This window comes from Erithacus rubecula, assembly GCF_903797595.1.
Source record: "Erithacus rubecula genome assembly, chromosome: 4".
Lineage (NCBI taxonomy): Eukaryota > Metazoa > Chordata > Aves > Passeriformes > Muscicapidae > Erithacus > Erithacus rubecula.
Genome location: NC_136686.1, coordinates 57,927,190 through 57,939,308, shown reverse-complemented (window position 1 = coordinate 57,939,308; position 12,119 = coordinate 57,927,190). Strand labels below are relative to the sequence as shown.

The 12,119-nt window shown below is 36.2% G+C and overlaps 1 protein-coding gene across 7 annotated transcripts in view; it reads left to right on the top strand.

Annotated features, from left to right (window-relative positions):
* The window catches only part of MAGI2 (membrane associated guanylate kinase, WW and PDZ domain containing 2), a 685,143-nt gene that overhangs the window by 472,083 nt on the left and 200,941 nt on the right, over positions 1–12,119 (top strand). The window lies entirely within an intron of this gene.

Below are 12,119 nucleotides of genomic sequence, written 5' to 3'. Positions count from 1 at the left end.
TAAGATATTGTGATTTCTAAAGACTGCTACTTTTTTTACTGTTGTGAGATACAGAGCGTTAAATGCATGCATGCTACGTGCATTGATTCAAAGCATTTTGAAATATCTTAAATGTATTCATTGTATTCAAGTTGTCCTGTACTGCATCTGATTTATTTTAAATTTTCCAAAATACATTCACTTGGTTAATGTAAATACTATCAACAGAAAGGAAACTCAAGGCTGATTAAGAGGTCACAGAGGAGTCTCTGGCTGTATAAATTGTAGGGTCAGTGGTTTGCTAAAAAAATGTTTCTGGGTTGGATTTTTTCGTAAATGGATTTCTTTTTAGAGATTGCTATACTCCAAAAATAGCTTCCTTATTTCAGCAGCAATTCTGACGTTCTCTTCTGACATCAGAAATTACATGTCTGAATGGTTTTGTGATGCTTATTCTAGCATGGACAGCACAAGCTCCCAGACTAAATTCTACAGTGATTACAACAGAGGTCTGATACTGAAACAAAACAAGGGCATAGGAGCTTTGCTTTTTGGGTCTCTCACATTACTTACATGACCCTATATCTTAGCCTGCTCCTTAGATAATAATAATGGAAAAAGCAGAAAAAAAAATCCATCAATATCTACGGAGTAGATTGCACAGAGTTACTTGGAGTAAATATGTGTTGGGATTTTTTTCTTTTGCTGTTAACTGTTGTGTGCTGAGATCAGAACAGCACTGAGATATTAAAGAATGCCTAAGTTTCTGACTCAATTTAAAGTGAAGATCAGTGCATTAAAGAAAAAACGTTATTTTATTGTTATTTGACTATTGGAATACTGAATCACTGTAGTATGCTGGGTCATGTTGTTCTTTTAAGGTTGCTCAGCTCATTAATGCAAAGTACTTGAAGTGAAAGACTTTAGGGAGAGATTTTCTGTTCTTACAGTGATTGCTCTTCCAGCATCCTCTTTTTTCCAAGGTTCTTCTGTTTTTAAAAAACATCATTCGTCTTTTTTTTTTTTTTGCCCAATACCTGCAGGGAAAAAAGTTCTTCAAATTCACTTATATTCCTTAAAATGACTGTACCTTCCTATGGAGGTCCAGCACAAGGGACTTTGCTATAGCACACAGGAATTTGGAATTTTTGTTTAAATTTAAGCTACCTTCAAGAATTAATTTCAGCTATGACTTGTTAGATTTTTTTAATTTTTATGCCAAGCATCTTTTCTGTTACACTTTGTGATTTATTCTGACATATTTTACTCAGAGATACAAAATTTTTGAAAGACATCAGTGTTTAGATAGGAAATGATACTTACCCTGGTGCTTTATCACTACATGCATAACTCTTGGTTTTCATTTTGTCACGTCTGAAACTTGTATTGATTCTCTAAGATACATTATGATGTCTTTATCATCTGGCAGATTCTGCTATCAGGTTTTCATTGTGAATAGCCCAACTTTTGTGTTCTCCTTTCAGTGCATATCCTGCCAAATCCTCCTCCATTCTGCCACCAGCTCACAGTCCCACACCAGACATGGCCAAGCAGATATCAGGGTCCTGATCTTCTGGGCTGCTCATATTGAGGGTCCCCTCTGCTCCAGGCATTTCCTCTCTTCAGCACTCCTTTGACAAATACGATTTCTTCATTATCTCTGGCTTCTGTAGCTGCAAATCCCAGTGCTTGCTCATTTCCTTTCACAAAATCTGTATCAACCTTCCGGCACATCCCCCCTCTTGCAAATTTTCCACATGCTTTTGCCAAGAGATTGACAAGCTCTGCCAAGCTAAGCTTTCTTCACCTGCATGCTGTGGACTCTTTCTGGTTGTCTTTAATGACACCTGATGCTCCAAATCCATTTGTAGGTCAGGAGATTTTTAAGTACTGATCTTTATTTCTGTCTCTCTGTCGTGGAATTTCTGTGTGAGTTTCAGCAAATAACTTTGACTTTTGCTCTGTCAGACCTTCTTAGATAGCAGGACTTTGAAGCAAGAACTGCCTCTTACTCTCTGTTTTTAAGGTGCCAATCTGAGTTTCATAATAGTAATAAGTAGAAATAGCTGGCAGGTCTACAATAACAGCTGCAATTTTTTGCACATTTCTGATTTCCTCCACGAGATCTTGACCTTAATAGAAGTAATTGTGGTTTCGTTGATGAAAATATCAATTAAATATTTTGGTTTTCTAAATTTAAATACTGGTTCTTTGGGTTTTTTTCATATCAGAATTGGTTAAACAATTATTATGTGTAGAGTACTAGCAAAGTTATGTTCTTCCTCCTTTGCATCTGTGAGCTAGATTCCCTCATTGCTAAATTTCCTGTAAAGTCATATAACACATAACAGCAGATTCACAGGCTTTGCATGATTACAGGTATATTATGTGATGGTCTTCAAACTGAGTCTTCTTCAGGAGAGAATATGGAGAAGAATGATAAGTCTCATAAAGCAGTCAGAAATGTAGTTTAATATTGAAAGGCAGCTCAGTTGTAATGACATGAAATATCATTGGTTTTAAAAAGTTAATTTTTCATTAAGAAATGTAGCAATTTTTTCAGATTCTTTAATTCATTTTAGAGATCTTTTATTCTGGAGAAAAATCAACAATTTTTCTGTATCCAATTAGGGGATTAAACAGCTCTTGAAATTTCCTAGGATCAGATACGTCAAGTTTCAATTATTTCCTCTACAAATTTCACTAATGTCATTACTAATCCATCCCAAGCCATAGTCTCTATCACTCTTAACCCTCTCTTTCTTTTTATGTCAACCTCCTTTCGCCCATCCCCTAGTTTTCAAACACAAGTAGGCCTACAACTATAAATAAAACTTTGCTTTCACCTAGCATTCATCCATCATCTGTCTTTCCATCTCCTCTCCACCCACCAACTTGACTGCAAATTATAGATGTTTATGTGGGGTGAGCTGAGTTGCCTTTACACTTCACTGACTGCAGATGTCAGCTCTGCTGTGGCACTTAGGGGACACAGAGACCTGATTCACCTGTGCAAACACCTGCCTGCAGCCAGGCTGCTGCATTTCAGTGCCTGCATGTTGGACTGAACCCCTCCCCACCCCTTTTGCTGGGTTGTGTGTCCCCATCCCTGCAGTCACAGCCTTTGATGCTCTCACTGCCCCACACAGCTCTCCTTCAGAATTTGTCATTGGTTACCTGACTCCTTTCTATGCTGCAGTAAGATGTACCAACCTTGCATATTTTTGTTTTATAGATGCATTTGGGCATATAGGTATGCTGGTTTTATGGGAAAAAACATTACTTCTTGATTCCCTTACACATATTTCTCACTGGAAGCCATGTAGCAATTTTTCTCTTATATGGATACTGTTTGTGTTTTCTGATGCCTGCTAATGGCAATTTGTAAATACTTTCCTACAAACAGTTTTTTATTTGATTGTTTTTACTTAGAATTCCATTTTTCAGATTATTAACCCCATTTTAAGTATTATTTAATCAGTTTTGTAACGGAGCTGGCATTACTTGTAATAATATTGATCACAAATTTTTTTTCCTGTCATTTTTTGACATATTGAACATGGTTTTTCCAGCTTGCATTTTCAATTTTGGGTTAATTAAACCACAAAAAAATATCTTGAACTGTTATGACCTTTGGAAGGGCATTTCAAGCTGGCAATACCATCTGGGCATTTATTGACCAAAACACCCTTCCATGCCAAACTCACAGTAATGATAATAAAAATAAGATAAGGGTCACCTCATTAAATTTTCTTTCTGGGAGTTCAGAAGACACTTCTCTGGACAACCTGGTTGAGTGACACAGCTTATGAGAGTAATTCTTCATCTTTGGATAAGTTTTAAGACAAAATAGCATTCCACATGTGCACACCTTGGCTGGCTGTGCCCTGGGCAATATTCTGGTAGCTCCTGGGGTAGGTCTTGCACACAGTGAAGCTTCCTTGCAGGACATTTATCAGTGTAAGGGATAAGTCCTTTAAGCTGTAATGGACTACTAAGTATTACTTTGCCTGCAGAACCATTGCAGTTTCTCACAACCTCAGCCATACAAATCCCTGTAGAGTGCTAACACTAATGTTAAATAGAGTTGGTAATTGGAAGGACAAGAAGGAGTAAAAATAAAGAAAAAAAATTCTATTTTCCTTGTTTATTTAGCTAGCACTTGGCTCTCTTGCACTCAGTGCTCTCCTGCTCACCCAGATGCAAATGGGGAGATGGCAGAGACTCAGAGGCATCCCACAGCTGCCTGCAAGGATCCCTGTCTCTGGAGGTGTTCACAACCCACAGTAACTCTTCCAGCAACCTGAGGATTTTAAAGGTTGTTAAGGGCAGGTTGAGGAAGCTACTGGCTTGTCCCGTGGTCTTTCATGAGGAATACCACAGGCTTTCATTTTAATTGTTTCATGATGATATGAAAACAAATCACCTCAAATTTCTGAGTTTTATGAAAGAGGGCCATGTAAACACACCTTTCATGTGCCTGTGAAGCTTATTTGCTTATAAAGTGCACTGAGATTCACAGCTGAAAAGGTTCATAGAGATATGAAATACTATTTTTGTTAATGGCCCATTATGTGTAAAGTATTATAACATGTATAACAAATGCCCCCTGTAAGGAAAACAGCATGTTCTTCAGTGGTGTAAGATACAGTGAATAATGCATTTTCTAACAGCAATAAAGGTTTACTATTATTTTGTAAGACTTTTTCAAATTATAATTTAATTTCAGAATAAAATAAACACATTCACCAGTGACATACCACAAAAGAGAGCCAGCACACTAAAATGTGAGCTAAAATGAGAGTACAGGTTAAACTGCACTGCTACTGAAAGGTGGTCCAAGGCTACATGACCACTACAGAATGGGTATGGTAGCCTGAGTTCCTACTGGAGCTACTCACATCCAGTTTCTGAGAGCATCTCTTTTTCATTTTGCTGCCAAGTTCAATGGCTAAGCTTAAGTAGTTTTCAGCTAGAATGTGCAATGAAATATAGAAAGGGAGGGAGAGAGATTTTGTAAACTCATCAGGAGAAGCAGGACCAGAGTTTTAACAATTCACATCTTCAATGAGATATAAATTGGATTCCACTCACCACTGAAGCAAGTAGCAAAATTCTCATTGACAGCACGAGGTTGGTTTTTGCCACTAACATGCAAACTACGTGTAGCATGAGAATAGAGGTGTCCTGAAATATTCCTACAAGGACTGTTGAAAGGAGTGGTCCTGTCTTTTCACACAGAAAAGTATCCACACCACCACATTATGCAAAGATCACTGCCTTGATGCCAGTAAGGAGCAAAATGTGGAAATTCCTTCTGAAATATGAACCTTGTTTAATCATAGGTAGAAATCAACGTACATGATTTTTAATCCTGTTCTCTCTACAGCTTTTATCCTTCAGTCTGTGACTTCTAAATGGCAACAAAGCTTGATAGATTTAACTATGAGGGGCATGTGGGATTATATTCATTACAATATGTCCAGCTACCTTTGGCTTTATTATTTCTCTTCCCTCAGATTTTCTTTGAAAGCTCCAGTTTTTAACAGAGATCATTAATGAAAAAGGAATGTCAGTCTTCTCATTTTTAAAAATTATTTTTCATAATCATCTCATTTTGAATTACATCTAGAAAGTCAGAAATTTTATCAAATTTAGAAGTCAAAGACCAATTTGGTGTTCTTGATGGAAATTTTTACTTATTCCAAAGATTGGTTAGCTATTTCCTGGCAATCATTTTGAAATCCATTGCTGCCAAATAAGAAATACGATGACTTGCTAAAATCTCTAGCAACACTTGTTATTTTGTAAATAGCTTTAGGGTAATTGTCATTAATTCCAAACATTCCTTGACAGTTTTTTGCTTACAAGGTGCTACAATTAAAGAGAAGATGTATCCAAACCTTTCTGTTCCATCAGCAGTTGAGCTTCACAAATACATTGACCTCAGGGTTTTGTCTTAATATTAAGTGAATTCCTTGTATTTATGATTTCCTTTCCTTTTTCTTTTGCAGTATGCTTTAAAAAAGGCCTCAGTTATTTTCCTTTTGTGACACCTGGTCTTTGATTCCAGCCTAAAATCCTCAAAGTGAGTGCTGGAGTCCCTGTTAAATAGAACTGGGAAATCCTGTCTGAGCACAGATATCCTGTATTTAAGATTTGACAGATAATGCAGCTCTTTAAAAAGCCTCTGTCTTTCATGACTAATACCCTCAAAGACCCAGTGGCAGATAATCACTGTTTGTGGGACAGGGGAAAGAAGTGGCAACATTTCAAGTTTTTTGAGAAGTGTATCTGCCTGAGTGGGAGGAAGGCACAAGTGTTTAGTGTGTGGATGGTAGATATTGCGGAACTGTTGAGAAGGGAGGAGTTGCATTTGCAGAATTCATAGTAAAAGGCTTTGGAATAGAATAAGTGGCTATAAAAGATGGAAAGTATAAAAAGCAGAGATGTGGAGAATGTGTTGTTGCCTATATAAAAAGATATTTGGTTTTTTGATATCTTTAAGCATTAGAATTATTTCACCATAGAAACATGAAGAGGGAAAAGTATCTCTGGATATGAGGAAATCCTGAGACCTGGTAAAAGGATAGATAAGGCAAGCAGGCAGGATTTTGGAATCCTGACAAGAAATGTAGAATTTGTTTCTGTTAAACATCAAACCTTTACATGTAATTACAGAATACAGTCTAATGATTAATCAAAATAATAATTCCTGATTACACATTCTGGTGAAGCACTGGATTTTTTGTTTATGCAACTGTAAAAATTAAAATGCCATAAAATTATTCCAGATGAATGTAGTCACTTTCTATAAACACAGATACGCCTTACACATCAATGTGCATATTTCTGCAGCCATCCAGGCCAGATTCTGGTGACTCCTGAGACTGGGAGGTTGCCCAGGGATCATCTTCCCCTACAAAGGTGAAGCACAGAGCTCCTCTGTTAGATCCTCTTCCTTCTGGTGCATGGAAGCAGGGGAAAAGATTCATATGAGGGGAAAGAAGTTGTATCTTACTATCAAAACTATTTACTATAGCTCAAACTGGCAATTTTGTCTGAAAAATTATCTTGTTTAGTTAACATCTCACTACTGATAACCTGCATCCCTCCTGTACTGACCCTGCAGTGATAATATTGCTCTGCTTCACTCTGGAGGTAACAAAAGCTCCAACTTCTTCTGTCTGCATACCTCAATGTACTGAACATTAGTTTTTGTTTCAGTGTGATTTTGTTCAAATAGACTGAAAAATTTGAGAAATGTTTTAATTACAGAAATTTTTATTTAATCTTTCAGCTCCAACATCAGCATGAGACATGAATTGCCCAATCCAAAAGTTTTATTGTTTTGGAAGAAGGGAGTTGAGGTTAAAGGAGAGTTGGATTTATATTTTTAAAATACTTTTTCCACTTTTAATCCCAGCTGGATTTCTCTTATCTATTTTCTTTTAAGTAGTCTGTCAGTTCTCCCTTTTACAAGAAAAATCTTTGCCTAGAGAATTTAAAGTTATAGTTTACCTTCTCTGTAATAGAATATTTACTTGAGGGAGCAAGGTCTCTCCTTACAGAGGAACACAATTCTCACAATTTTCACTCCTTTAACAAAATTTCAGTTATTCCATTTTTCCAATGACAGAAATAGAAACATTTGATCTGCATCTGAAATTCCTTTCCTTCTGTTTTAAAAAGTGTCTAGAATGAGTGAATATTACTTTCATAGTTAAACAGTTGGATACTTCAGCATTCATTGTGGTCATGTGCAACTAGTGAATATGAAAGTGTCTGCCACTGCTCTCTCAGGATGGACCTCATGCTTTTCAGAATGTGGTTTTTGCTGGACCACCATATTATCTTCAACATAGATAATTTTTTTAGAATTTTTCACCCTCGGACAAAGGATGGACAAAGTCAGCATTAGCTGTTTTGGGACTGTTATATTTTGTATATTCAGACTTTCATATTTTAAGGGTTTGTGTCTTCAATTGATCCTCTACTTTCTTCCACTGGACTAGAGGAATCATTCCATTTCCTTCAGCTATGGAGGTGGGAAAGGATTGCCCTCATTGGTGGTTTAGAGGGCAGATGTTTTTGTAGAGTTTTCAGTCTCATCATTTATTCAGTGGGTTTAGTGGGGACCATTAGGCTGTTGCCAGTTGTAGCTCTATTGATATTCATTAAACTTGTCAATTTTTTCTGGTGGTCCACTTTGTTCAAAGATACAGATATTTTCATATTTTCTACCCTTCAGTTCTCTATGGTCACTTTCTGTGCCATGATATTTCTGCTTGGGCCTCGTGTCCCCATCACTGTTTTATTTTCTTGGTCTCTTCATAACTGAAGAATATGCCTGTTCTTGCAAGTTCTGCATTAAAATACAATATTATAAAATGCTGCTCTGATGAGTAGTGAAGAATGGTATGGAAAGAACTTAGAGTGTGTCTTCCAGGTTATTAAACATATGGTGTATAATACCTGTTCACAACATAGGTGACTTTCAAATTTATTTGAGCTTTCTGAGGTTAGTGCCCTTCCTGTCTCTTTTTTTCAGATTCTTGAAGGATTTTATCACCTTTAGTTTTGTCTCACCACCCTTTTCTTCTCACACTTCCCTACACTGTCTGGTCTCATAATGCCATATTTAATATCATCTGAGTAGTTTAGATTATTCATTAAATGTGGGTGTTAATTTTTGAAAAGTTAAATTATAGTTTTAAATTTCTGTTGGTCTAGTGAAAAGATCATGGCAAGTATTGCAGTATTGCTTGCTATTCTGATTGCTGGAGTTTGCACAACAATTTTTGTTTATAAAATCCCTGATTGTAACTAGAATGTATTTATTAGCATGTAAATTTTTATAAATAAATTGGACAGGTAATGCTGGATAGAAAAATATAGTCTTAGATCTATTTCAATAAATGGTATCATTAAAATTTTATTATGCCCAGCTTAAATTCTATATTGTTTAAATAACTGAATCTAACACAAAAAAAGTTCAGTTTGGTCTACCAAGGAGTAAAAGCAAATAATCTTTCCCCCCAATGTTAATCATGCAAGAAATACAGTTCTGAGATTGAGGAACATTTGCCTTGGTAAAGAACTGAAGAATTTTTTTCTACCTCACTATCATTAGGTAGGCAAAAGTCGAATTAGAATAAATTGTTATGGAAAAAGAACATTAATAAACAAACTTTAATCTCTTACTTAAGCACAACTAAGACTATAAGTGACACTACTACAAGAGAAGAAAGCAGAAAATCCTCTTGTTGCTATTTTTTTAGATTAATTTTGAAAGAGCCCTTGTGATTTATTTTTTGTTTAGAGAAGCCCAAACAAACTCTTGATTAGTGAAAGGTGATAGGGGACTTCTTCAAAATCCACTGAATGGCTTCTGTTGAGGAGTGTTGGATTAAGTGGGAAGATAATACATCTATAAGAAGGAGGATTTGCCTTTTTCTCAGTGTAAGCTCCCATCATTGATTGACTTGAAGGGTTCCCTATTCAGATGAGGAGTGTGCTTTTTGAGATTTTGTTTATGCAACAGCAAATATTGTAATTATGCCCTCGTGAATATTCTTTCCAGAGAGAACAATGTGCATCCTTGTGGCAGTGAAATCTTCACTTAAAATGTGTGTGCCAGCAGTGGTTATTCTGGATTGTTTATGCCTTTGTGATACATTTTCCTTCTCTCACTTCTAATTGTTTTTGAATGTGACTGTGGCAGTGGTCACTGACAATTAATGACTGATGGGCAAATTGCATGAGTCCTGGCTTTGTTCCCATGATTACTGGGACACTTGCAAAACTAAAATTAACACCACCCTCACCCCCACATTTCTCTGCAAATCATCATTTCTGAGTTACTGATCTGATCATGTTTCCTTCATTTGTCCTTGACCTTGAAAAATTTCATAAATTTTCTCTTCTTGAAATAATTTTTAATAATGACCATATTGATAAAGAGCCCAGCTAGAATATTTGGTGTGTCAGGGTATTTTTTGTTACCTAGTTCTTAATCTAAGAAAGAGACATAATGGCAGGTTCTTACTCCTTTTCTGGGGTAGTAAATGTGCCTCATTATTGCCACAGTAATTAAGTTAGACATTGTTGTTACAAATAGAGAAGGCTTTGAAAAATCAATAAGAAAACCTTTTAAATATTTGTCTGGTGGAAAGGTGAAGCTGATATTTATATAATGTCCTTCTTTGCAAAATAAAACCTGTGTTCCCAGGAAGGTTAATTGTGCTTTGTGTTCCTGATGCATGTACAGTGTTACACAGGGGTAGTGAATTTGCACAAACTTCAGAGTGCATTCACTGTTGTTGGTGTGGTTCATTTAATATTTATACTTTGGGCTATAGTGAGGGCATGCTCATCTCATTTTATTGTCATAATCTAGCTGTTTCTACCATTCCAATCACCAGAGCTTCTGAGCAGCAGATTCTGTGTTTTGCTGCCTTGCTCTCCTTATGTATACAGATCTCCCACTGATGTTGCTGTAGGGAGCTATATAAGATAAGAAGAATATTGATATTCATTAGTATCATGTGCAGCTGAGAGATGTTTGAACTGGGAATATTGCCCTTCAGCTTTTGCTGTTGTACATTGCCTTTCACATGACTGAGTGCCCATCAGCTGAGTTTTCATAGAAACTTGAATTTGAGGTTGAAATAATACCACTGTGGATTTGATCCTTCTGAGAACTGAGCCACAGCTTTTATTTTTCAAACATTATGTGTAGCCAAATTCTATTTCAGCTTTGCATATATTCATACACACAGATTTTGCAACACCAAGCAAAGAAAGATAAGCTTTAAACTGGTTGAAAGAATTTTGGATTTCTGCTTGCAATTTCTCCTTCTGTGTAATGTATTTCCAACATTGTAAGTCTTTGAGTTTAATGCCAGAGATCTATTTTCTCCACTAACTTTAAACATTGCCTTTGGGAGTTGCTCATCAAAGGAGTTAAGCTAAAAGGATAGCTGTGATCAGGTGTTCCTAGGCTGCTTAGTTCATACAATTGGGATTTTTGTCATGCTGTGATGAGAGTCTCTGATGAGAGATGAGAAACACCTTGCTATCGTTAAAATTAAAAACATGTATGGCTAGCTCAGCTTGAATTTTATAGAATCTTGTTTTTTATTGGGCTTTTACATAGTTTTAAGTTGTATCTTTTCTTTGCAAAGTGCTTCAATTTTTATTTTTTTTTTTTTAAGATACAAGAATTCAACTCCCTCAAACCTTCAGCACCAGAATAATGTTCTAGGTTTTTCTAAAAGCAATTCTATACATTGCAGTTCTTTCAAGAATATTCAATTTTTCATGAACTGTGGTCAGAACTGGGAAAGCATAGGCATACAAAAAGTTTTGCTAAATATCTGGATTACAAACTGTAGAAATCTTTTTGGTCTAAATTTATGTGTGGTGTTCGACCAGAAAAGCTAGACGGTCCCATTATTTGAAAGCAATTTTTATTCCTGGAAAAAATAAACATTGTTTTCTTTCTATCTTAGCAACTATTTAAGTTGTTTTATTTAAAAAATACATTATTAAGTGAATTAGGGCTATTTGTTTGTATTAGCATGTTAGATTTAGAAACAGAATTCTGGAGTCTTTTATTGTAATTCTGTAGCTGAAGGAAAGTTGAATCTTATGCTGAATAAATTCCTACTTTGCAAGTAGTGAGGACAACAGTAAGAGCACAAAATCTGTTTTACTGGCTCAGAATAGCTCTCTGTCTAACATGTATCCTGTCTCTAAGTACTGCTTGGTTCAGTAAAGGCTACAAGAAACAAAGCAGGCATAATCTCCTTCTTGCACCTTCCTACTTTTTATCTCTCACTATGTTACAGAACCTCTGAGCTGGTGATGGTTTCAGGATCACTGTGCTCTAACTGTCCTTTATAAATGTGTCTAATTCCTTTTTAGAGCCACTTAAACTTTTCCACCCTCTGGGAAAGGTTTCATATGCCATTATCATGTCTCTTTATGTGATATTTCTCCAGCAGGAGAGCCCTAGCCCACAAAATCTCACATTGTCAAATGAGCTTTTCCAAATCTCTGACAGCATTGTCTATCCCCTCTGTGCCTCTGCAGGTGCTGCTACCTGTTTTTAGGTTGAATGACCAGAACTACACACA